Source organism: Acinonyx jubatus, chromosome A1 (genome assembly GCF_027475565.1).
Source record: "Acinonyx jubatus isolate Ajub_Pintada_27869175 chromosome A1, VMU_Ajub_asm_v1.0, whole genome shotgun sequence".
Classification (NCBI taxonomy): Eukaryota; Metazoa; Chordata; class Mammalia; order Carnivora; family Felidae; genus Acinonyx; species Acinonyx jubatus.
The window spans coordinates 47,792,501-47,819,772 of NC_069380.1; the positions used below are offsets into that span (position 1 = coordinate 47,792,501).

The following is a 27,272-nucleotide window of genomic DNA, read 5'->3' on the forward strand; positions in this document are numbered from 1 at the left end:
ACCCACACTTGGTTTATCTTGGGAGGAATACCCCCTTCCTCCTTATTTGGTGGCAGAACTCCTACTCATCCTTCAAATCCTCATCCAAACATGGGTCTGTGAAGACTCCTCTGTCTCTACTATATTAATCAGCTCATGCTACTATACCAAATACCATACACTGGGTGAGATAAACAACAGAAATTGGTTTCTCACAATTTTGCAGGCTGAGAAGTCCAAGATCAAGGTGCTGGTCTATTTAGTTCCTGGTGACGCCTCTCTTCTCTACTTGCAGATGGCTTCTTCTTGCTGTGTTGTCACTTGAGGAGAGAAATCTCTCACGTCTCTTCTACTAAGGGCACTAATCTCAACATCAGGGTTCCAGCCTCATGATCTAATTACCTCCTAATGGCCCCACCTGCAAATACTGTCACACTGGGGGTTAGGGTTTCAACACATGAATTCTAAGGAGAGACAACTCACTCCCCTTGCCAAACTGAAGGAGTCATTTCCTCTACTGTGTTTGCTAGATTATAAATTCCTCCTCAGGGCTGAGCCCTATGTATTAGTTACCTTTGTATCCCCCAGACCCCAGCATATTGCTTGCCACCAAGCACATCTATAAAAAGCACTCTGCATTTGAGGAACGGAAGCCTTTGCAACTGGTCTCAGTTAATTAACATATACCATTCTCAAAATCTTCCTCAAAGGGCGACCGTCCAATCTTTTTCCTTTTAATGCCACATATACACACACACAGAGGAAACATACTTATGTCTACCTATTGGTAGACAATGTGCAAATGTGCATCTTCACTTATCCACTTTTTGTTCTCATTGTATAGACACCTACTTGTAGTTTCAGATCTCATTTAATCAAAACTTTATAATTCCATAGTGCTTAGTTAGGATCAGCAAATCCTTGTTGCTGATTGACCTTCTGATGCTGGTACCTCAAGCAGAGTTCCTAGGTCATTAATCTGATATACACTGGGTGCAATTTTGTGTCACATTAGGTCGGTCCATCTTCCATTGGCCATGCCTTATTTCCCATGTAGGACCGTGAGAGAACACAGAAGGTAGAATTCAATGATGAGGATTTAAACCCACAGACCAGCATTTCCAGCTTGTGTGATTTCTTATCTGTAAAATAGATATAACACATCTACCTCCCAAGTATTTTTTTAATTGATTAAATGAGAAGACACTGAAGAATGTGCTTTATACACCATAAGCACTACACAGTATTTTTTTAACCATAATATATCTTTGTACAATAATGACAGTTTAGATCTCAGTTGTACTAAACTTCTTGATGACCTTAGGTCCAACATGACTAAGTTGCTCTAACAGTTCTGATTTCCTTGAATCAATGTCACCGGGGATCTGAGTGGGCTTCCTCATGTCACTCTGGACAGACTAAGGAAGCTCATTAGCATCTATACATTGGTCAACTTCTGTGAGTTCTAACATGCCAACAGACTACACACAGGAGCATCCTAGTGCCAGCACCTCCCCATGTCCACAACCACTTCAACTCCCCAAGAGGTACCAGACTGTTGGGACAACTTGGCCGCTAGCCTATAAAAATGTGGAAACACTCTAGAAACATTAGCCAATAAAGCACATACTGGCAGCTGAATCAAATATTTAGGATCTTAGATGCATCCAAATAAACTGTGTGTTCTAACAAATGTTTAATTTGGAAAGCATTTCCCAGTACAGATGCTGTCAAAAGTACCCATTTTCAGTGGGTTACATCAAGGGCTGGAAGTAGCAGAAGGGCAGAGAATGTTTTTTAAACAATATTATATAAGCTGCAAAAAAAAAAAATTGTTAATATCAACTGGGAGGGTACCCTTAAAAAAACAAAAGAATTGTTAGGGGTTTTCAAAGTTAAATTTATACCAACTACAAATGGTAAAATATTATAAACATAAATACCACAAAATGAGAAAGTTATCAGAACTTGGCAAGGGATAAAAAAAAACTGGGCTATTTTAAGAAATATGTTAATATATCAATAAAAATAGATGCCAAAAAAAAAAAAAGATGCAGTCAAGCAAGGAGTCAAGAAGTTAGACATTATAAATTAAACCCTTCACTTGCCAGAATCTTTTAATAAGTAATCAACTGCAAACACATTTAAGAGTTTTATACTGAAGTTAATAATTTGGGGGAGAGACATAATGAAATCCAAATACATGCACTTCCTTAATAAAATAAACCGAGACCAAACGCCAGCCTGAGCCTCTGATAAGCTGCCAGCATCTAATGCAGGCACAATTATATACTCTAACAGACAAGAGAACTATTGACCCCTGTTCTTAGGCAACGATGTAATGCATATATAATTTATCTGGGCTACATCACCCTTTTCCAGTTTAGTTCCACCTCCGTGAAGATATCCCTCAAGACAAGAAAAGTTACTAAATTGTAAGGAGGAAGCTGGTTTCTTTAAGGTCATGTTTTAAGAAATGCATGGTGAATATTTCTCCTGAGGCTCAAACAAGAAAACTCCTTAATTAACTGTGGCTAGACAGGTTTCATTACCACCATTTTTCCAGCAGATCTTGTGTATAACTACTGATGCTAATGAAAATACTGCATTCATGATAGTAATAGGAACTATGAAAAAACAGAGCTAAAAGATTTTTTCTTACCTGAATTGACAGAGATTTTAACAGTTTTTGTTTGTTTGCCAGTTTGTTTTCCACTCACAAATTAACGGCTTGCACAATTACACTGGCTAAACAATCCCATTTCTCATATTACACAATCAATGAAGGTTTACCAAATCAAAGAGAATGGTACAAAAAGACTCTCAGGAAAATAAATGCTAAGTTATAATGGCAAAGAAAACCTTAAAATGCTGGAATACTTTGGAAAAAAGAAGGAAAGAAAAGTTAATATGCATGAGTATATAAAATCACAGCCACCTGTTAAAGATAACATAATTATTGCATGAGAATTTTAAGCCTGTTCAAACATTGTGAGTTTTCAGCATATCAGGATAAGGAATGCTGACAATAAATGAAACTTTTCCCATTATCCTGACACATTTTCACTGTGAATGTTCCACTAAAGAATCATGGAATGTCTTTAAAACAGTCTTCAAAGTCTGACTTCCTATAATTAATCCAATCAATAAAATTAGCAGTGCAATTGATTAATAATAATCACTTAGAACACATAGTTCCTCAGACACAGATAATCAGTCTTTGACACCTGTAACTGACAATTTCCTTAAGATTCTACTGCCGTCTCAAAAGAAGTATAGCACCAATAGCATTTAAACATAACATAATACACTGGACGTCAAGGTTAATTTGGAGATACTTGTAAACTTTATAAATTTCAGTTTACTGTTATCATCTTGTATGTCTCAGATGGAATCCACAGTAATCACAGCTACGGTAGAGCAACTTCAAACATAAATGAAACCGGTAACTGGTAGATCGATCCAAGGTGACAGACTCCTGGCTAAAATCCTGCCCTAGTGTGACCCACCACTGCCCTTCTGCACCCTCAAGACTTAATGAATCACCAGGAGGACACTGACGAGTGTGTATGTTTTGCCCATGTGAGAAGTGGATTTATATCAGTACCAAAAAAGAACTATTCCCCTTGTGTGAGATAAATACAGTGAAGTAAAGAGTATGTTTCCACAAGGCACTGGACACAATGAATTCATGCATGGATTTTACAAATACTACATCTTTTTAAACGAAAACATCAAGGACAACAGAAAATCTGGATGCCCAGTGAGAGATTACTTAAAATGATATACACTTTATAGGAAGGTGCTTCTGTGTTGACAACGGGAAGAGAGATGGAAAGATATACAAAAAAGAGAAATGGAAAGCCTGTTTACTATTTCCATATATGGTTTGCTCCAGAAAATATGTCAAATGGCCTTGTTATTTAACATAGAAGATGTTCCTACTGGCCCCGAAGTACAACCTTAAATATTTAAAATAATGATCCTATGGAGAAAATTTCAGTTCTTTATTATGTTAAAATCTATGCAACAGGGCTCATGTGTGTAAAGAGGGAAGCCACAGTAGGAAACAAAATATCACGAAGCTCCCTGAGGAGTAGCTTCATGGCACTCGGCTGAAAGGTGCAGAAATAGTTTGCATGCCTTTGTAAGGTGGTTTTATCCCTGAGTGCTCCTTTGAAAGGGCATCATTGTCCGCATATGGCCAAAAAGGGGGAGGACACTTTGATACAGCTTGACAATTCAGCCAAGCCCTTTCCTCCTCCACTTCCCCAGAATAAGCCCCATGCCACTGCTAACCTTGAATGATAGCAAAATGGAACTGACAATAACTAATTCTCAAAATGTAAAAACCAGGGGGCACCTGGGTGGCTCAGCCCGTTGAGGGTCCGACTCTTGATTTCGGCTGAGGTCACGATCCCAGGGTTGTGGGATTAAGCCCTTCATCGGGCTCTGCACTGAGTGTGGAGCCTGCTTAAGACTCTCTCTTCCTCTGCCCCTCTCCCCTGCTCACTCTCTCACTCTCTCGCTTGCTCTAGCTCTCACTCTCCCCATCTCGAAAAAACAAAAATAAGCAAAGAGTAAAATCCAAGTGAAAACAGATAGGTCTCAACTGTAAGAAAGAAGGGAAGAAAAACTAACCAATACTGTATCCTAGCAAATAGAATATCTACTAACAGGACAAGAGTAAATAAAACGTAAAAACCTATCACAGGATAAATGGAAGTAAAGAAGGAGAAAATGAAAAGAGAGGAAAGAAAGGAAACAAGCATGCAACGGAGAAAAAAAAGCTCTCATTCCTAAAGAACACACAACCTAAAAACAAAAAGCTTCACATGGGAGCACTTCAAAAAATGATTACGAGTGGGAAAGGACTCAAAGATGAAATGACAAAACAATAGAAAAAAATTTTAAAGGTGTTGCAGAGTGATCCAAATGTACTGAAGACCAAAAAATTATCAATTTAGTACTAATAAATAGAAGAAAAACAGCAATGGAATAAGGAAACATGCTTAAAAATGAGGAGATATAGCTAAAAAAATTTAAATACTGATGTAGAAAAATAAAGGTTTAATTAATCCAGTGAACACAAAGGAAGACAAATACATTTTTCTTAATGGAGAAAACAGAAGAGGCATAAAGAACAAACTGGAAAATGCTGATCCTGTAAAAAGGACCCAAAAACTGGCTAGAAAAAATATTTCAAATAATAGTAGTATGAATTTTCCCTAACATGAAGGAAGAACAGATTGAAATAACAGACAGTGTTCCAGGAAAAATTGATACAGAACGATCCAAAAGAAGTTACGTCCTTAGGTCACTGAACTTCAAGCTAAAGAAAAAAAAAACTCTGCAGGTGTTCAGGCAGAAACGAGCAGTTTACTAACAAGGGGGAAATCAGACCAGTTTCCTTGTTCTGTGAGGAATACTCAATGCCAGAAGACAAAGAAGTAATCTATAGATATCTGAGGAAGAACCTGAGAATTTTACAACAAAGCAAAATATCTTTAAAATATAAAACAAACAGATATTTAGACAAGCAACAGGTTAAGGAATACAGCATCCATGAGTCCTTGACAAAATATTCAATGGAATCTAGCCAAACATAATCATTAATATAGAAGTTGTGGCAAAAAGACTACTTTGGTACTAAGTTACCAGAAACTTCTGAAGAAAAGTACGATCCAATTGTTTTATTAAATCAATCTGATCTTAGAGTATAAAAGTAGTCAATTAATATGCTCAAGTATAAAATATCTTAGGGAATGCAGGATATGATATTTTCTGAAAATCACTTGACAATGAAATCTAGTTGACCAGGAGATAAATTATAAGAAATAGCTCAATGAAAAGCCATGGAAAAGAACCAAGATGTACATCAAACCAATTTAAATCTTTAGCTACATTATTACTCAATGAACTTTAAGAACACAGTGCAGGTCTTCTCCTCCAGAGGACCAGGTAGAGAGTTCTACATAACCAATAAATTTGCTAACTGTTCAGTCATTCAGTAAAAGAAAATCTTGAAACTCAAGAAATGAATTTTCTACTGGAAATTCACTGTATGCCCATTAAAAAAAATTAGTTCTTCCATTAGTGAAACAAGTATTTTCATCTAAAAATCTAAAATTCGAATCAACTACCTATTTAGTATGTAATACAAAAATAACCTTGTAACTCCAGAAGTTCCTTTATCCTAATAAAAATGTATACAGAAAATTTAAAAAGATAAAAGTTTATCTATTTTTCACCCTCAATTTTTGGTTAATATTTGAAATCTGGCAAGTATAAATACAATATATCTAAAATTTATTTTCATTAAACTGAATAGCAATATGCAAAAGAAAGAAACTGGACCACTTTCTTACACCCTACACAAAAATAAATTCAGATGGGTTAAAGACCTAAATGTGAGACCTGAAACTGTAAAAATCCTAGAGAACATAGGCAGTAACCTCTTTGACACAGACCATAGCAACTTTTTTCTAGATGTGGGAGGCAAGGGAAACAAAAGCGAAAATAAATCATTGGGACTATATCAAAATAAAAAGCTTCTGCACAGTGAAGGAAACAACAAAACTAAAAGGCAACTACGGAATGGGAGAACATACTTGCAAATAACATGTCCAACAAATGGTTAGTATCCACATAAATTTAGCAAAGTCACAGAATATAAAATCAATGCACAGAAATCTGCCGCATTTCTATACACCAATAACAAAGCAGCAGAAAAAAGAAATCAAGGAATCAATCCCATCTGCAATTGCACCAAAAACAATCAGACAACTAGAAATAAACTTAACCAAAGAGGTAAAAGATCTATACGCTGAAAACAATAGATACTTATGAAAGAAACTGAAGAGCACACACACAAAGAAATGGAAATCCATGCTCGTGGATTGGAAGAACAAACATTGTTAAAATGACTATACTACCCAAAACAAGCTACACATTTAATAAAATCCACATTAAAATACCGCCAGCATTTTTACACAGCTAGAACAAGCAATTGTAAAATTTGTATGGAACCAAAAAAGACCCCAAAAAGCCAAAGCAATCCTGAAAAAGGAAAAAACAAAAAACAAAAAACAAACAAAAAACCCAAAACCTGGAAGCATCACAGTTCTGGACACTGAGCTGTATTACAATGCTGTAGTCATCAAGACAGTATGGTACTGGTGCAACAACAGACACATAGATCAATGGAACAGAACAGAAAACTCAGAAATGGACACACAAATCTATGGCCAACTAATCTTTGACAAAGCAGAAAAGAATATCCAATGGAAAACAGTCTCTTCAACAACTGGTGTTGGGAAAACTGGGCAGCAACACACAGAAGAATTAAAGTGAATCACTTTCTTGCACTATACACAAAAATAAATTCAAAATAGATGAAAGACCTAAATGTGAGACAGGAAACCATCAAAATCCTAGGGGAGAACATAAGCTGCACCCTCTTTGACCTTGGCCACGGCAACTAATACACAAACATACACACACATACACACGCAATAGAATATTACTCAGTCATCAAACAAAATGAAATCTTGCCATTTGCAATGGCATGGATGGAGCTAAAAGAATGTATTATGCTAAGTGAAATCAGTCAGAGAAAGACAAATACCATATGATTTCACTCATGTAGAATTTAAGAAAACAGATTAACGTTTGGGAGGGGGAAAAAAAGAGAGAGGGAAACAAACCATGAGAGACTCTTAAAGATAGAGAACAAACTGAGGATTGATGGAGGGAGGTGAATGGTGGATGGGCTAAATGGGTGATGGGTATTAAAGAGGACACTTGTTATGTTGAGCACTGGGTGTTATACGTAAGTGATGAATCACTGAATTCTACTCCTGAAACCAATATTGCACTGTATGTTAACTAACTAGAATCTAAATAAAAATTAGAAAAGAAAATAAAAAGGTTAGTATCCAAAATGCATAAAGAAAATAAAAAACTCTATGCCCCCCCCAAAACCAAATAATCCAATTAAAAAATGGGTATAAAACATAAACAGACATTTCTCTGAAGAAGACATCCAGATGGCCAACACACACATGAAAAGATGTTTATCATCACTTATCATCAGGGAAATGCAAATCAAAACTACATCTGTCAGAATGGCTAAAATCAACAATACAAGAAACAACAGGTTTTGGCAAGGATGTGGAGAAAAAGGAACACTTGTGCACTGTTGGTGGGAATGCAAACTAGTGCAGCCACTGTATAAAATAGTTTGTAGGTTCCTCAAGAAATTAAAAATGGAACTACGCTGTGATACAGCAATCATAGCACTTGGTATTTACTGAAAGAATACCAAAACACAAATTCAAAGGGATACATGCACCCGATGTTTATAGCAGCCATTATTTACAATAGCCAAGATACAGAAACAGCCCAAGTGTCTATCAACTGATAAATGGATAAAGAAGATGTGGCATAAATATACAATGGAATATTACTCAGTCATAAAAAAGAATGAAATCTTACTCTGACAGCTTCGAGCCTATCAATATAGCCCGACGTCCTAAGTTTCCATCCTGGAACTCTCTCCTGAGCAACAGGCTCAAATACATCTGCTGGAAAATCCCCTTGGGTATCTCCTAGGAAATGCCAATCTCATGGGTTAAAAAGATCTCATTGTATTTTGCAAACTTGGTCTTCCTGGTAGCACCACCCCGCCGCCCCCAGTGGCCCATGCTGCACCTTTATATCATTTCTTACGGCCTTATTTTCTTCAACACCATATATACTGAATAACTAAATCTTCATGACTTTATCTCCTAAATTTCCTTCAAGTCCATCCAGTTTCTCCATCCCCACAGACAAGCCTAGACCAACTTCAAGATGGCATCATCATCAGCCCTTATCTGGTGGTCTTCCCTTATTTCTCACTCCAACCCATTGATCATACCCTCAGGAGTTCATTAAAATGCAAATCTGATCATGCCAATTTCTTCCGTAAACCTCTTCAAAAGTTCTCTGTTTTCACAGTAAATGAGTTGAACCACATGCTTTATTTTCATTGGGAAGTCTTCACAATAATTACCCGAGTAAATCTAGGTCGAGTGCCCCTGCTCTGTGCTGTCACAGAACCACATACTTCCCTGACCAACAAAGCTCTTCTCACTCTGTATTGATAAATGCCTTTGTGTTGGTCCGCATTTACTACTAAACTCGGTGCCATCACATCCTACTCTCACCATATTCGCTGCTGGAAGACCAGAAAAACTGGCACTGTGCACGGCACACAGTGAATCATTAAAAAAAAAAAAAAAAAAAAAAAAAAAAAAAAGTTTACGGATAGGACTGTTTAGAAAAGCTCTTTCACAGCATACCCATATGGTGTTAAGCTTATCCCCCCAAAGCAGCAAGGATGAAAACTGTTTCAGAGAGTATCAATATATTTTAGAAAAATAAATTCCACAGGTACGAACTTAGAAGCATGCCTATCACTTCAAGCCTCGTAAATGATCATTTCAAGGAAACAGTGGCTCAAGGTAGAAAATGGAGCTTCACACATTCTATCGCCTTTCACACCCATTCACCAATAGCCCTCAAGTCTTCCAATGAAACAGAACTTCGTTCTAACTCCATCTCAGGTGTGACCACTCCAAGCCAAGCCACCACCATCTCATGCTGCCCTACAATAGCCTCACTGACTCGTTTTTTGCAACTTTCAAATTCATTTCCCATACAGAAGCCCGTGTTATTTTTTCACAACTCTTGACCATGTGAATTTCCTGCTTGCAATCTTTCAAAGAATCTGCGGGCATTTAAAGTGAAATTGAATCACATCCTTATAACGCTACAAGTAACTAAGTGGTTGGAGTATGTATATTAAATTCCAACAAAAGAGGCATTCGGGCAAAATGGGTTATAAAAAAAAGAAAGATCACTACGTAATGAGACATAGGGTCAGTTTTCTAGGAATATTACAATTCTAAATGAGTATTCACACCTACTTAACATAGTTCAAAATACATAAAGCCAAAATAAACAGAAATAACAAGAAACTGACAGAGCCATGATTTTAATTAGAGATTTCAACTGAATCTTTCACTCATGGATAGATTAGCCAAGCAAAAATCAGTAAGGTCAGAGAGATTTTGAGCAAAATAATTAAAAAGCTTTATTTACTGGACAAACATAAAATGATGTACCCAACAATAAGAAAACATACATTCTTTTCAAACACATACAAAGCATTTACAAAAAACTGTTCTTGAATGAGGCCATATAGCAAGACCATACAGAATTATGATCAAGTAAACAACACGCTATAAATACAACACAATGAAGTAACACTAAAAAATAATTATGTAACTAGTAACTAAAAAATAACTATGAGTACATTTAGAAATTCAAACTTCTAAATAATTCATGATTCTAGAAGAAATTAGAATGGAATACAGAAAATAAATAGGACCAAATGATATAATGAAATTATACACTGAAATGTCTCAAGTATAAAAATGTTGAAAATTAATTAGCTCAGCAACTAAATCTGTAAGACAAGAATGTGAGAATAAACACAAAGAAATTTTAAGAAAAATAAAAACAAATAAAAAATTAACAAACTGTAGAACAAGAACACAATAGAAAGAAACAACTAATAAAAAGGAGCTCTTTCAAAAGCTGATAAATTCCTGGCAAGACTTACCAAAGGAAATAAAAAAAGAAGAAAGTAAAAATAATCATTGTGAAATAAATAAAATGAAAAGGGAGATAAAAGTACAGAAACAACATTAAAAATATAATAGGGAGTGCCTGGGTGGTTCAGTAGACTGAGCATCCGATCTCAGCTCAGGTCATGATCTTGCAGTTTGTGAGTTCAAGCCCCAAACGGGGCTTGTTGCTGTCAACACAGGGCCTCCTTTGGAATCTCTGTTCCCCACCCCCTGCCCCTACCCTGTTCATGTTCTCTCAAAAATAAATAAAACTTTAGTATTATTAGTAATATATATATGGGGCGCCTGGGTGGCTCAGTTGGTTAAGCATCTGACTTTGGCTCAGGTTATAATCTCACGGTTCTTGAGTTCAAGCCCTGCATCCGGCTCTGTGCTGACAGCTCAGAGCCTGGAGCCTGCTTTGGATTCTACGACTTCCTTTCTCTCTGCCCCTCCCCTGCTCATACTCTCAAAATAAGTAAACATTAAAAAAAATATTTATGTGTGTGTGTGTGTATAATTAATGGACAACTGTGAACATCCTTGTTAGGGGCTTAGTTGTGTCCCCCCAAAATTCTCATGGTGAAGTCACAGTACCTCACAATGTGACTGTATTTGGAGACAGAACCTTTAAAGAGGTAATTAATGTAAAATGAGGTAAAATGGGTGAGTCCTAAGGCAACACGACTGATGTCCTTAGGAGACATTAGGACACAGAGGTATATAAAGGAAAGATCCAATGAATAGTCCAGGGAGAAGGCGGCCAAGTATGAGTCAAGAAAAAAGGCCTCAGGAGAAATCAACTCCATCACACCTTATATGGGACTTCTAGCCCCCAGAGAAGAAAACACATTTCTGTTAAGGCCACTCAGTCTGTGCTATTTTGTTATGGCAGCTGTGGAAATCTAACAGGATCTTTACACCAAAAAATTGGAGAAAAGAGAACTTTCATGCACTGTCAGTGGGACTTTGAGTTGGTACTTGCCACCATGGAAAACAGTATGGAGGTTCCTTAAAAAATTAAAAACAGAAATACAATATGATGCATTAATTCCACTACTATGTACCCAATGAAAATGAAAACATTAATTCGAAAAGATGTATGCTAACCCCTGTGTTTACTGCAGCATTATTTACAATAGCCAAGATATGCAAGCAACCTAAGTGTCCACTGATAGATGAATGGATAAGATGTGGTATACGCACACAATGGAAAATTGTGCTGCCATAAAAAGGAGGAGATCCTGCCATTTGAGACAACATGAATGGACCTAGAGGGTACTACACTAAGTGAAATAATTCAGACTGAGAAAGACCCTATGACTTCACTCACATGCGGGGATAAAAAGAATAAACAAAAAGCAGAATTAGACCTATAAATGTAGAGAACAAACTGATGGTTGCCAGAAGCAGGGAGGTGACAGGATGGGCAAAATGGGTGAAGGGGAGAGGGAGATACTGGCTTCCAGTTATGGAATAAGTCACAGGAATAAAAGACACAGCACAAGGAATACAGTCCATGATACTGCAACAGTAATATACAGGGCCTGCACTTGTCGTGAGCATAACAATAACGTACTGAGTTATTGAATCACTATGTTGTACACCTCAACCTAATGTCACTTTGTGTGTCAACGACACTTTTTCTAAAAAAAAAAAAAAAAGTAACAAAATACATATCAAAAAGGTGGAAAGAATAGAAATTCCTACTGCTAGAGAAGGGATAAAGTATGGTACATATTTTTTTTTTGAAGTAAAAAGAATCACTTTACTCAAATTTGAAGCTTTCATGATTTTTTTCTTAAAATCTGGTGAAACTAATAAAACCTAGTGTTTTGGGTGTACATGTAAGAATATATATATGTGTATATATATATGTATACATATATATATTCTTACCGCATATATATGTAATATACAGCAAATACACATTTTTGTAGGGATTTATAAATCCTGGAGGAAGAAGAAATTAAAATTTTCTCAAGGTATGAAGCGAAATTATTTTGGACCCTTGGAAAACTGTGTAACAAGGCTGCTGCCGAAGTCTCCATCACAGTTATTATTTCTCCTCAATCCAGGAATACCGAAGGTACACCCAGGAAAGGAGGGAAGAAAGGCACCAGCTAGTCTTCCTTTTCCCTTCCTTGGTGGGCAATCAGCCATCTCTACTTGCTACACTTTTTACAGTTGCCTTCCAAACCCAGGATGTGGGCCTATCAAAATACATGTAAAGCCCCTGGTATAGGCATGACCTAGAAATGTGCAAAACTCTTCAACTGACAATGCTTCTGTATCATTCATATTAGAAATAGAGCCAGGGATGAAGATAATTCCCAGACTTTTGCCTTTTAGCTTCTTATAAGCCAGGTTTGGAAGGTGTGGTTGACTAAGGAAAAGACTGATGTCTTCGGTTTGCAAGATAAAATTCTTTTCAGCTGTGGAAATCAGTAATCTCACCAGTATGCATGCATGACTATCGAAACCAAAAATTTTGCATAGCATAAGCAAATCAGAAAAGAACATAAATAGTACGTCACTACTTACACGCTGTTCCAAAACAAACAAAAGTAAACACTATATAGCTCATCGACATATACTTAATATTGATAAAAAGCAAAGAAATTATAGTACAAAATTCAGGATCATGTTCATGTCTAAGACTGAAACGAGTCTTTAAACATAGGGAACATTCTATTTCTCAAGTTGGGTTTCTCTTCGTTACATGTCTTATAAAATATATCGATTACATATATTCTTTTATATCTATCAAATACTTAATAACTTCAAGAAAGTATCTACCCTTACTTTTTCAACTAGAAAAAATTCTAAGTGATTAAATGAGAATTTTCAAAATCATTGATTATGAAAAAAATTGACCCAGTTGGCTAGAATTTGCTTTATTAAGACTATATAGTCATCCTATAACTCAAGCAATGGTTTTAACGCAAGAATTGAAACTTACTGAAAGCATAAGAAGTAGAGGGTAGAAGAGAAATCCTCAGAACACTCAACTAACCAAACTAAAAGAAAAAAAGGTGCATTGTCCAACAAATGGGCTATGTTGCTAGCTGCCTCAAGATAAAAGTATTGAGCTATCACAAATGCAGAGATTAATAATCATACATATATTTAGTACAGAGGAGTAATATTTTTGTACTTTTATATTTAACCATAGCCTAAGCGGTGAATTCAGAATATCTCTACCATAACATCAGTGTGATTATGAAAATCCTTCTCTTGCCACCATTTTCCAGTCTGTAAACCAGACCTTTTCCTCGGCCACCACTGACTAGAGACACGTTTCAGGTTTCGTGTGACCCATTTCTCAATTTTTCAGGATCCCCTCTGTCTTTCTCTTCCATCGCACATGATCACAACTCTAACACTTTCTTCAAAGAAGGAAAAAAGTATCAGAGAAATCCATTCTCATGTTCCCTCTCACATTCTTTCTTCGGTTCTCATGCACACTCCACCCATCCGTTTATTTAGACGTTCACTAAAAAGATATGTACCTGGCACCTTTGGCTTTAAAATTCAGAAACGGGCAAAAGTACTTGCTTCAACTGGATTTTTGAACCTGTGAATTGCAAATAACCATGTTCCCTTTCTGCCTTTCTTTCTCCCAAACCTCCCAGTCCATAATGGGCTAGGTAACCTTGAGCAAGTAACTTCATTTTTACTGATCTTTTTCCTCCTATGCGTTATCCAGTTGAATGAGATAATTCTTATAGTACTGTCCAACTCCAAATTTCTACATTTCCAAGATATATGTTTGAGATTTTCAGCATTATTTAAGAAGAAAAGCTAAAAGGAAGCTGCTGTTGATGCCAACAATATTATCATCTCCTTGAAGTACAGCCATGCCACCCTGGACTACTTAACAAGACTGAGATGACAGAAGAAGAATGACAATGAGCTAGCCCACTGGTCCCACCTCCCACCTGGTCTTGCTCTCACCCGGCCAACATTATTTCAATGTGGAAAGAGCAACTGCTGGGGCTCTAGCTGTACCTCGATTCGACAGTTAAAGGCAAAGTACGGTTGAGATTCAATTTCTCACTCATAAAGCATTAGAGACTTTTCCACTATAATTAAATTCCTGCGTTACAACCACATGCATGGTTTCTGGCAGAACAAAAAACAAACAGCTTTTGTATAATTGATTAGAACCGGGGAAAAGGAGTTTGTCTCCCTCTTAGCCGCAACAGAAATCTCATAGCCTTTTCTGCCTCTTTGCCTCCCCTGGATTATGTGCGCCCAACTGGCCAGCAGTGGGCTGCACAATTGCCAAAGTGCATGCCAGCTCCACCCACAAATATCTGACTGATATCCCAATTTTCTTCAAACTCTGTGCAGAGAGAGGAGAGGTAAGGTGGGGCTGTGGTAATTATCCAGTTAGACAAGTGAGCATTTAAGATGTATTCAAGTCCTGTTGTGAAACCAGAACTTAGAAATGTAAATCTATCATTTAATTGCCTAAAAGAGAAAAAAAAAAAAAAAGTGTTGCTTCCCTTCCTGTACCTGCAATCAGTCTCTCTTCTTCCCAAGCAGACAGCTTCACAAGGACCATCTCTACAATCATCTCCCTACTGGGGCCGTTCACTTTAAGCGGCACTTTTAGAAATGATGTACAAATAAATGTTACAATACAGAGTTTAGACTGATGCAGCCTTCCTACTAACTGCTGCGCAACCTTCCGTAAGTCCCTCAGCATTTCAGAGACAGATAAACGCTGTCACAGTCACCAATAACAAATCTGGCCAGCAGCCACACTCCCACCTCTTTCTACCACTTTCTCCGTCTTAGGATGAGGGTATGATGGGGAAGAGAGGAATTTCCAAGCACAAATATGATACATTCTACAGGTAACATTTTCTGTCCTTCCTATCTATAGTTTGGCAACATTAATCCCCAGAAGTGGTCGCCACTGGAAAAAACAGAGGCTACAATGGAAATAACCAGGTAAAATATCTTCATTCATAGGATCCTGGTGTTTAAGAAATAGGAATTACATTTGCAATTCAGTGTAAAAGTAATCGAATGATTAAATTAAAATTTTTAAGTTAAAACTCAGAATAATCTACCAAGAGTCTACCCATAAACTAGAATCAATCTCTCCCTCCTTCCCCCCCCCCTCTCTCTCTCTCTCTCACACACACACACACACACACACACACACACACACACACACACACGGCATACATGTGTAAATATAAACTGGTCTATCCCCACAAGTAACTGAACTTTTTTCAGCAATCTAATTGTTCTTATTCTCTGTTTAGAATTCTACTTCTGAATTCGCTCAAAGTCGCAAAATAGAGTCAGAGCGTTTCTGGGGTTATAGATGAAGTTCTAGGAATTTAAGGCAGGTCGTTTTCAAAAGCTTTTCTTTTTCTCTCTGAATCCAATCAGAGGCTAGTTCTCTACTTTCACTCACTTCATCAACTGCTCCTTTATTGTACAGGATTTGCTAGTCCTGTGCTGGGGCTCAACACAGACCTCCAGGAAATCTCACCAGGATATGAGAGGTGACAGGTGGGATGGAAACCACTTGCCAGGCCAGCTCTGTTGCAGAGAAGTTGCCTGGGGCACCACCAGCTTGCCTGTACTTCGGAAATGGCAGGCTGCAGCCCTTTGCCCTCCAACAACCCACACTGTATCTCCCTCCTGTATTATTAGTGCCTCCTGGTCTGAATTAACGCCCACCTCCTTATTAACCATCCCCAGACATGGTGACCGCCAGCTACTGCCCCCCCCCCCACCTAGCCTCTAACCTACTGCTGTACAGTGTATTCATTCATACACTGAATACCAACTTTTCATATCACTCACACTCGCAATCTTGCTCCAACCTTCGGTACCTGGATAAGCCCTCGATGTCAAGACAACTCACATGTTTCTACCAGGCAGAAAAATAAATCAGCCCCCCGCCCTTTTTTTCTTGTGCTATGTTTTATCTTTCCTGCGCTCTCCACTGCAGCTCCCTGCAGCCTCAGGGCCCTGGCCTGAGCCCAATCAGTCTATCGCATTATAGACGGACAGTCAAAATCTAGCAGAGTCTCAGCCACTAGTGACACTAACAACTGTGTCAAGGACCACACAAGGCCACAATTGATCCTGCACTCTTTCACCAGATGAGCGAATCTGGAGAACAGTGAGCCCGGGCAGGTGGTTTTCCAGAGCAGATGAGCCTTCTCTGTGTGGGCCTTCATCTCCATGACAAGGCTGCATCCCAGGGACAGGGCTTCAGGTCCTCAGACGGAACCAGCAGGATCACAACGAGTGCAGAACTCAAAAGGTGTATGATCTATGATCTCCAGGTGGAGGGCAGGTGAGGAAGGAGACCAGCATGTGAGAAGGGAGAGAAGCAATGGGAGACAGCGGATCTGAATGGCCACAACTTAGCTGAGCTCGACGGGCACTTCCCAGCACTCCCTTCCCCCCACGATGCCCCAGCCCCTGGGTTAGCAGGGCGGCCTGCTGAGACACAGAAGGGAGAAGTGCAGCGGCAGTCACATCCAGTTCACACGCAGAAGGTCAATAGCGAGCTCCAGATGCAGGCACAACTCACACACACGGTCGCTGGTGTGCTGCCGCACCTTGCAGGTCCAGGGCAAGTCTGCCCATATTGCCGCAGCTCCCGCAAGATCTCTCCATCAGCTCATCTGATTACCAGGCCATGATGTGTGTAACTCGCGGCGGGGTGCCAGCTTCTCCTCCAGTCTGCAGCATCCCCAAGGTTGGAAGCTTGTCCACAATGAAGAATCTACGTGGGGTCTGCTCATCCTCCAGTGTGCCCTCACTCTCCTGCTCATCCTTCCTTCCTGCCCTGCAGACTCCAGGTCTATCACCAAATAGACAGAAGCAACAGCAACCATATACATCATGCTTAAGTGGTTGCTACAACTGGATGAGGTCAAATCCAGATGCTAAATCCCATATTCTGTACCATTCCCATGGCCCCATTTCCCTGATCAAACCATGACTGATACCGAATTTGGTACCAGAACTAATTCAGGAAAACAAAGCATGCTGAATGTTAATAATCAATGGACTTCCAAATTGGAATCTCTGTGAGTTCTACTTCCATTAGGCTGTAAGGTATCCTGACGGACTAAATTATGTATAAGACAAAGAACTGCACTCATTGTAGAGTCAATAATTATTCATGATTTTATTAAACAAAAGTCCCTTTAGAGAAGAGTGAGAAATTAATTCTTAGCTAACATCAGCTTAGGGGAGGGAAAGGAGGTTACTTTTTTTTTTTTTTAATGCACATATGTTGATAATATAAAATTAACCACATAGATATTACACTTCCATAAATGCTTTTAATAATCAATTGCTATGTTGCTTTAATACTATAACGTTCTCATTAAATCAACACTGCTTAACTAAAATGGTCATGTTTAAAAGATGCTCATATCATTTTTATGATCAGTCTTGAAATTTTCTGGTAAAATATATCATATAATGACTTTGATAATGTACTCTAAATAGGATGACATAAAGCTGAGCAGAAGAATGACTATAATCGAGTGTCCAGAGAATGAAAATGTGTGAGCAAGAAGTGAAAGCATGAAAGCAGATGAGGCAAGAGACAGACAGAGGAGAAGGAAAGAGAAAATTATTTGGACACAAAAATGAGCTTCACCAGATTCTAGCCAAAATATTTAATGACATCACTGAATATCACATTTACCATGAACTGCAAGAGGAAATTGTACAGGGCACTTCTATGCTCAGCCAAAGAAAAGAAAATATACTTCATATTTACTGTGAATTTTTTTTAAATATAAGATTGTAACTTTTTCTTGGTTGCGCCTATTTCCTCCAGTCAACGTGACACTGTCATTCAAGGCCAAACGTCGCTTCATGTGCGAACCCATCCATGGCCCACATCAACTCTGTTTCATGAGATATATTATAGCATTAATCACATCAAATTGTAGTAACTTATTCTGCCTGTCCCTGAGATGACGAAGACTTGAGGTCAGAATCTAAATTTAATTTGAATGCGCAGCCCCGTATCTAGCAAATAATAAATGCTAAATATAGGTCTGCTGGATTAATCACACTGCAGGATAGGTGTGATGATTAATTTTGTTCAACCTGACTGGGCCACAGGGTGCCCACGTTAAACATGATTTCTAGTGTGTCTGTAAGGGTGTTTCTGGATGAGATCAGCGTTTGAATCAGTGAACTTAGTAAGTAGCCTGCCCTCCCCAATGTGGGTGGGTATCACCCAATCGGTTGAGGACCCAGAGAGGACCAAAAAGTGAAGGAAGAGACGAGCCAGTCCTTGCACGCTTAAGCAAGGACACCAGCCTTCAGTCTTTGGACCTGGATTTTTATACCGTTGGCTCCCCTGCTTCTCAGGTCCTTGGACTCAGACTGGAATTGTACACTGGGTTTCCAGGGTCTCCAGCTTATGGATGGCAGATCATGGGACTTCTCCGTCTCCATAATCACGAGTCAATTCCTTATAATAAATCATATATATCATCCAGGATATATACACCTCCTGTTGGTTCTGTTTCTCTGGAGAACCCTGATTAATAGGAGAGGAGGTGTTCGCATTCTATGCATGAACCAACCACCACAGCATATCCAATGTCTTCAGGAATTTTATTTCTTCCAAGAAAAAGCCCAATGTATCTATTCCTTACCAACAGAGAGGAATAATTTGGAAGTCCTCAGTCATACCCCAAAACCAGAAGCTGACAATATTAAGTAGGACACCCAGTACCCCCCAGGTGTGCTGCTACATCCCAACAGATCTTCAGTCAAAGGAAAAAATATATACAAATACTGGCCTGAGTAGCAAATTTTCCGAAATACAATTAACATGGCTTAAAATAATAAAAATAGCCATTTTAATGGACACTTAGTAATTGCCAAGCAATACGCAAACACATTTAACCTTCTCATTTAACCCTCACAAGAATTTTCTCCTTTAGCCTTCACAACCAGTTTGCAGAGAAGGCATGACCATCATCATTTCCACATCACAGGACAATCAAGAATAGAAGCCAGGTGAATCCCTGACACAGCCACAGTGAAAAACCAGGAGGCTTGAGGACACAGCCAAGCTCTTAAACTCTACGGCATCTAACTATTACTTACTGATGGGGCGCCTGGGTGGCTCAGTCATTTAAGCGGCCAGCTTCGGCTCAGGTCATGATCTCATGGTTCCTGGGTTCGAACCCCGCACTGGGCTCTGTGCTGACAGCTTGGAGCCTGGAGCCTGGAGCCTGCTTCGGATTCTGTGTCTCCCTCTCTCTCTGCCCCTCTCCCACTCATTGTGTATGTCTCTCTCTCTCAAAAATAAATAAACATTAAAAAATAAAAATAAAAAATAAACGATTACTTACTAGAAACGACAATGTTAAGGATTTTTTATACCCTTCCTTTAACACTCACTGAAAAATTTTAAAGCAAACTTAGAAAAAATGAAAAAAGAAACTCCACCTTCTGTGAGAGCAAAAACAGTCAGAAACCCAGACTGACAAATAAAACACAGCTATCAAAGACTGTGAAATCTGGGAGGCTCCTGGGAGCTGACAGACACCTCCCTCAGACCTCGAGCAAAACAGAGAATTTCCTAAAGGTAAAAATCACAGTTATGAACGGCCTATCCAGTGAAAGTAGAGACAGTCGTACTAAAAGAGCAAATATACAGACAGCATTATTTTTTTTCCACCAAGTCCAGCTCGGTCACGAAGTGAGTCCACTTGAAATGGAAAGGCAGTCAGGAGCCTTTATCTCAAGAGTCCTTTACTGTACGATGGAAACAGGGACGACTCTGGAAATGACAGCTTTATTTAAAGAGTATATGAAATAACAAAGTCAAGTCAAAGATCTGGACTCCTCTGGCTCATACCCAAACTATTGGTGACCTTGCCCATGACACTACCTGCAACAGTAGCAAATGCTGGCCCCATTCAAAGATGGGTAATGACCACAGGCCACAAGGGAACTGTGCATAAAAGCAGCAAATGTCAAAAGCAAAAGAGAAATATAAGTAAAAAGCCAGTGAACGACAAACATCAACAGGGGGAATTACCCAAGGAAACAGATGAAGAATTTGGACAAATAACACTCCATGAAATTAAAAAAAAAAAAAAAAAATTCAAGAAGTAGTACAAGGGTTAGAATGATAAAATACAACTAAAACAGAGAAAATCAGCTGATAGCTATAAAATGCTAAGAGATGACACTATAGAGACGCTGTTTAAAAAGCCACCTCGGGAACTAAACATTAATGAAGAATTTGAACGCATTATAAGAAGAAAGGATCCTGGGAAAACACAGTAAGTGAAATCAAAAAGTTAAAGATGAAGAGGTGCCTAGGAGGCTCAGTCAATTGAACATCTCACTCTTGATTTTGGCTCAGGTCATGGTCTCGGGGATCGCATCCCACATCAGGCTCTGCACTGACTGTGCGGAGTCTGCTTGGGGTTCTCTCTCTCCCTCTCTCTTTCTGCCCCTCCCTGCCTCTCTCTCTCTCTCTCTCAAAATAAATAAATAAACTATAATATCTATCTATATATATATATATACACACACACACATATATATATATTTTTTAATATAAAGTTAAAGATGAAAACTACAGATATGAAAAACCAAGGAGAAACATTTTATGTATTTTCAGGATTACTAAAGAGAACAAAACAAAAAGAAAATATATTTTAAATATAATTTAAAAATCTGAAGATATAAAAAGAGACTGTTTCTCAGAGTTTCATGGCAGGATCCAGGAAAAACCGACACAGAATCATAAAAGCTAAGACAAAATCGATGAAGTTACTGAACTTTCTAGCAAACTAAAAATAGTCCGTAGACGTCTGAACAAAACCAAAACAAGAACAAGTAAGATGTCAGTTTGCTCCAGTCTTCACGGTGACACCAAATGCCAGATAGAAATGTTTCCATATTTCTGAGAAAAATAAGAATTAAGACTAAATGGCTTTGATAATTATGGTTCATAATCCCTAATAATAAAGAAAAAAATGGTAATAACCTTAATCTTAAAAGGGTGGTAAAACAAGAGGAGAGAAAAAGGGTGTAGAAAGTAATGTCATCAATTCTCCCATTTTTTTCCTAGCAAAAAGTCAAACGATGCTATTTAAAGTTAAATTCAGTCATTTAAAAACAAAACAACAAAAAAAAAAAAACCCAGAACTGAAAGGGGTTTTATCCCCTTAATTTTTTTGTTAATTGAAGCATAGCTGACATACATATTAGTTTCAGGTGTACAACATATTGATCAGACAATTCCATTCTATTCATTACTTAGTGCTCACCGTGATAAGCATAGTTAACACCTGTCGCTATGTAATGTTATTACAATATTATTGTCTATATTCCCTGTACTGTACTTTTCATCTCCGTGACTTACTTATAACTGGAAGTTTGTACCTCTTAATCCCCGTCATCTATTTCACTCATCCCCCCCTCAACCACCTTTCCTCCAGCAAGCACCAGTTTGTTCTCTATATTTAAGAGTCTAGAGGTGCCTGGGTGGCTCAGCTGATTAAGCTTCTGACTCTTGATTTCAGCTCAGGTCATGATCCCAGGGCATGGAATCAAGTCCTGTATGAGCACAGAGCCTACTTAAGATTCTCTCTCCCTCTGCCCCTAATCCTTCCCCTGCTTGTGCAAGCGTGTGTGCGCTCTCTCAATAAATTTTTTTTTAAAAAGTTCGTCAAGTGATAGCATCACATTGGTGAAAGGACACTATTTTGAAATTAATAAGTTCCTTCAGTTTAGGTTCAGTTTCTATGGTGCAGTCACTCTGGAAAATAGTGTGGAAGTTCCTCAAAAAAATTAAAAATAGTTCTACGCTATGACCCAGCAATAGCACTGCTAGGAATTTACCCAAGGGATACAGGATTGCTGACGCATAGGAGCACTTGTACCCCAATGTTTATAGTAGCCAAATTTCAACAATAGCCAAATTTCAACAATAGCCAAAACAAAGTAGCCACTTTCAACAATAGCCAAATTGTGGAAAGAGCCTAAATGTCCATCAATTGACAAATGGATAAAGAAGATGTGGTTTATATATACAATGGAATACTACTTGGCAATGAGAAAGAATGAAATCTGGCCATTTATAGCAACGTGGATGGAACTGTAGTGTTATGCTAAGTGAAATAAATCAGGCAGAGAAAGACAAATATCATGTTTTCACTCTTATGTGAATCTTGAGAAACTTAATAGAGGACCAGGGGGGAGCGGAAGGGAAAAAAAAAAGAGGGAAGGAGGCAAACCATAAGAGACTCTTGAATACTGAGAACTGAGAGTTGATGGGGGGTGGGGGGAGAGGGGCAAGTGGGTGATGGCCATCAAGGGCATTTATTGGGATGAGCAGTGGGTGTTGTATGGAAACCAATTTGACAATAAATTATATATATATATATATACACACACACACACACACACACATATGTATGTATATATATATATATATACACACAATAAATAAAATAAATTCAGTTTCTATTTCTTCTACTATATTGGAAGCAGACTGAAAAAATAACTCATTAGAAAGACCAAGAATAAATACCATATTTTTTGTAAAACCATCTCTTGTATTTACTTTTACTTGTATATATGCACACAGAGAAATAATGTTTGCCATATGTTAAAAGGTATGAGGCAAGGAGGTGATGGGGCTCTGCCTGCTTTAATGTTTTAAAAATGAGCAATGCATCATCTTTTCAAATCATAAAGCCATCATTCTACTTCAATAATTGCATGATATTTCTCCCATCCTTGTATATCATTCATTTTGTTCTCATTTCCCAGATAAGAGAAATTAAACATGCAAAGGTGAAAGGATTTGATGAAACAGTGACCCAATTCAGGATGATATTTTAATAAATATGTGATATAACTAATAGTTTTGGTCATTATCAAATCTACTGATTTGGCTCAATAAGAGGAAGAACTTGAAATATAATTATATATGTCTGGAAATAGATTAACTGCTTCATACAGTAGGAAATTCCAAAGTGTGCTCAATGTGAGGTTGAAGTAACCAACCAACTCTTCTAGAAGGTGATCACACACCAGTCACACATTAAGAGTTAGTGAGCTTTGAGGGCATTTCAGTTCTGAAAATGTTTGCCTTTGTGGTGTGATGTCATACAACAAAGCTGTGAACCTCTGTCTTCTGCTATAGAAATTAGAGTATCAGCACCACACTCACATTTACAACTCTATCCTTTAAATCATTTTCACGAATATGTCATACTTAGGTACCCCCCATAACAACTCTTGACATAGGACACGTGTTCTTAGTTCCAGTATGCAGTTGAGAAAATTAAAATTCAGAAAGACGTCACTGGTCCATGATCATACACACAGATCACTGCAGAGCCAAGACTTGTTTTTCTTTGTTTTGTTTGTTTATTTTATTCCACGTTTATTGCCCAGGCAGCCACTCTACATACACGTAGAGGAGCCCAGTGCTGACCACATATTTACATTTACATTACCTGGAGCTTTCTGAGCAACTATGCCTACTTAGTTCAACAGGGAATAAAGACCAGGTTGCTGCTATCTCTTCTATCCTGTGTGAGGAAGGAGCCTCGGAACGTCACAGAAAAGAAATTTAAAACAACCACGCTACATACGCCCATCACTATGTTATAAACTTCTTTTTTTGTAGGAAATTAAGGCTTTCTCAGAAAAGCTTGCTATTGTCCTCACAGTTTCCAAATATAAGAAGTAAAAGTCATCCACTACAAATGCTGGATGGTTTAAGCAGCTGTTCATCAGAGGTAGGCACAGAGCAAAAGTTTTACTGTGAACTCTGATGAGCTGGGCTAACGTATATGCATGCGTGTTTTGGACACCTGCTCTACACCAGCAGCTGAGAAGCACTTGGTAAACATATTGAAGCGGCTGGAAAACAAATGGAGCAGTGCCAGGTTTGTGGAGATGGGTCCACAAACAAGCCACCTCATTCACAAGGACAGCAACTGCTGAAATACATTCAAGAGCACATATACCATATTTTATGCCAAAATACTGGTGAGCAGGAAATAATGGAGGATGAGATCTTTTCTGAATTTATTTGAAGTTTAATAATGACAGATGGTAAGGGGACAAAATCAAGTGCAATGAAACTGAATAAAAGAACTTAAAAACTGAGTAAAGGAAAAAACTTCATGCACATATATCTATTTTCTAAGGAAAGAGAAGATCTTCATCTGTTCCTGGAAATAAAACTCTCGGTGTGGCCACAAAAGGAATTCTGCAAATGCTATTTAGGCCATTTAAATATTAGAACCTAGGCAGAAAGGCACAACATGATATTCTGTGGCTCTTGGCAAGATTTTATCACCACTGGCAAAATAGAAATGTACTATATAGTTTTAAGAGCCACATTCAAATCTCTTTTCAATTATTAGACAGTGGCGATGTTTCTTCCACTGCTGACATTTTAAAACTTCCTCTTAATAGTGACCTTGTCAATACACCTAAAGTATATAAAAATTTTCAAACTCTGCAATTTTCTCCCAGAATCAGACTTTGTTAAAACTAACAGCATCCGATTTAAGCAAGCTTAAAAAGAAGCACCAATGTATTCTCCATTCTAAGGCATCTGTAACTGAAAATACAGATCAAAAATATGAAAAACAGTAATAAGAAAAAAATAATCCTTGGGGCACCTCGGTGGCTTAAGGCAAGTGTCTGTCTGGCTCTTGATTTCAGCTCAGGTCATGATCTCACGGTTTTGTGAGTTTGAGCCCCACATAGGCTCTGCACTGACAGCTCAGAGGCTGCTTGAGATTCTCCCTCTTTCTCTGCCCCTCCCTCGCTTGCATTCTGTCTCTCTCAAAATAAATAAATAAACTTAAAAAAAAAAAAAGAATTCTTTGTGACAAACACATTAAGTGAAATACTCATTGCTCCCTCCCCTATACAGACTTTTGAATAAGACTTTTATAAGCTAAGAGGCACAATCATTTAGAATGAATCACGTAAGTTATAGTCAATCAAGATGATATTTTCAGAGTTTATCCTCAGGGTAAGTAGCAACACAATGATTCTCTTTGCCATCATCTTTAGTTGTCATAAAATTAGTTACAGAACAATGACACTGTCAAAATGTATAAACTCACAAAGTTAATACTGATCCATTCAAACATAAAAATTTAATAACCATCAAATGAAAACATAAAGTGATAGGATATCAACATCATATAAAAGGGATAAATACATCTGGCATGATAATGAGTGAAGAAGGTTTCCATGTTTACCTAGGGATGAGACAGGACAATTTAAATTTACTACCTCTGCCCCACTGGTCTTAAGGAGCACATAATATTAACTTTACAAATGGAATTATCAATGATGTGCTGGTGTTAGTTGATGCCCAGCTCAAGAGTACCAATTGTTAGGGGTGCCTGGGTGGCTCAGTTGGTCAGGCAGCTGACTTCAGCTCAGGGCATGAATCTCACGGTCTGTGAGTTTGAGCCCCTTGTCGGGCTCTGTGCTGACAGCTCAGAGCCTGGAGCCTGCTTTGGATTCTGTGTCTCCCTCTCTCTCTGCTCCTCCCCTGCTTGTGCTCTATCTCTCTCTGTCTCTCAACAATAAATAAATGTTAAGAAAACATTTTTTTTTAAAAGAGTACCAACTGTTAAATTTTAAGGATCCTCGCAGGCTGGTTATTAAATCACTGAAACCAGCCACAATGGGAATTGACAAGCACTACAGATTGGACCTCCACACTCCACCACCCAGAGCCCCTTTAACAGAACCTCACTGATCCACACAGAAATAAATACACAGTACGATTAATTCTCACAAAGTAAATTCTCCCATGTAGGCAATACTAGGGTCAAGAAAAAGAACATCACCATAAAACCAGAAGTCTCCCTTGTATCATCCGTGAATCAATACTCCCTCTAGGTGTCTGCAAATCTTCCAGATACAAATACTAGAAAGGAGCAATTTTAGCAACGACGAGGGAAGAAGGGAACATTAAACGAAACATATAACCTGGAAAATCATTTGGAAGCAACTGTGAGGGTAGGCTGGCAGAAAAAGACATGGCATGATGTACACAGACTTGACAAGAGCAGGAGCCATGGAGAAAGGAAAATATGAAACTGCAGGTGTTGTGCAGCTATCCAAGGGTTATGAGACACATGTCTGTGTACCAAACCTGTTCAGTATAAAAACCTTACGAAATGGAGATCGTTGAACATACTGTACTTTTCTTTGTATCACCTATGATTTTTATATTACAGCTAGCCTGAAGTCTGAGAAAAGCTCAAATAAATGCCACACAAAAAGTGATGGTCAGCAGTTGATTACTGTTGAAATTCACAAGATTTTTTCTTTCCCCTCTAGTTTAGTGTGGCACCTGTCTGTAAGGAACCAAAGTGAGAAGACTTTCCTAATCATCCCCCTCCTCTGAGCAAAGCTGACGGGCTGGCGAGAGGACAACATATGACAGCAATCAGTACTATGCCACATGGCGCTGGTATCAGGATTACGCTCGTAGGAACCAATGTATGTTACAGAGACTCTGGCTTCTTTGGTTTTTCTCTGTCCCAGTGAGTAGTTGTATTCAGTGGTCCTCCATTTCTTAAT

The 27,272-nt window shown here is 38.3% G+C and overlaps 1 protein-coding gene across 12 annotated transcripts in view; it reads right to left on the minus strand.

The window, feature by feature from the left end:
• KLF12 (KLF transcription factor 12) overlaps positions 1 to 27,272 on the minus strand; it is a 436,782-nt gene that overhangs the window by 270,896 nt on the left and 138,614 nt on the right. Inside the window, exon 1 of one of the 12 annotated variants that reach the window (XM_053216460.1) lies at positions 196 to 10,871. The exons of the other annotated variants lie outside the window; for them this stretch is intronic. The gene's annotated coding sequence lies outside the window, so the exon portion shown is untranslated. Of the gene's footprint in view, positions 1 to 195; positions 10,872 to 27,272 lie in introns of those variants that run through there. 12 annotated transcript variants of the gene reach the window in all.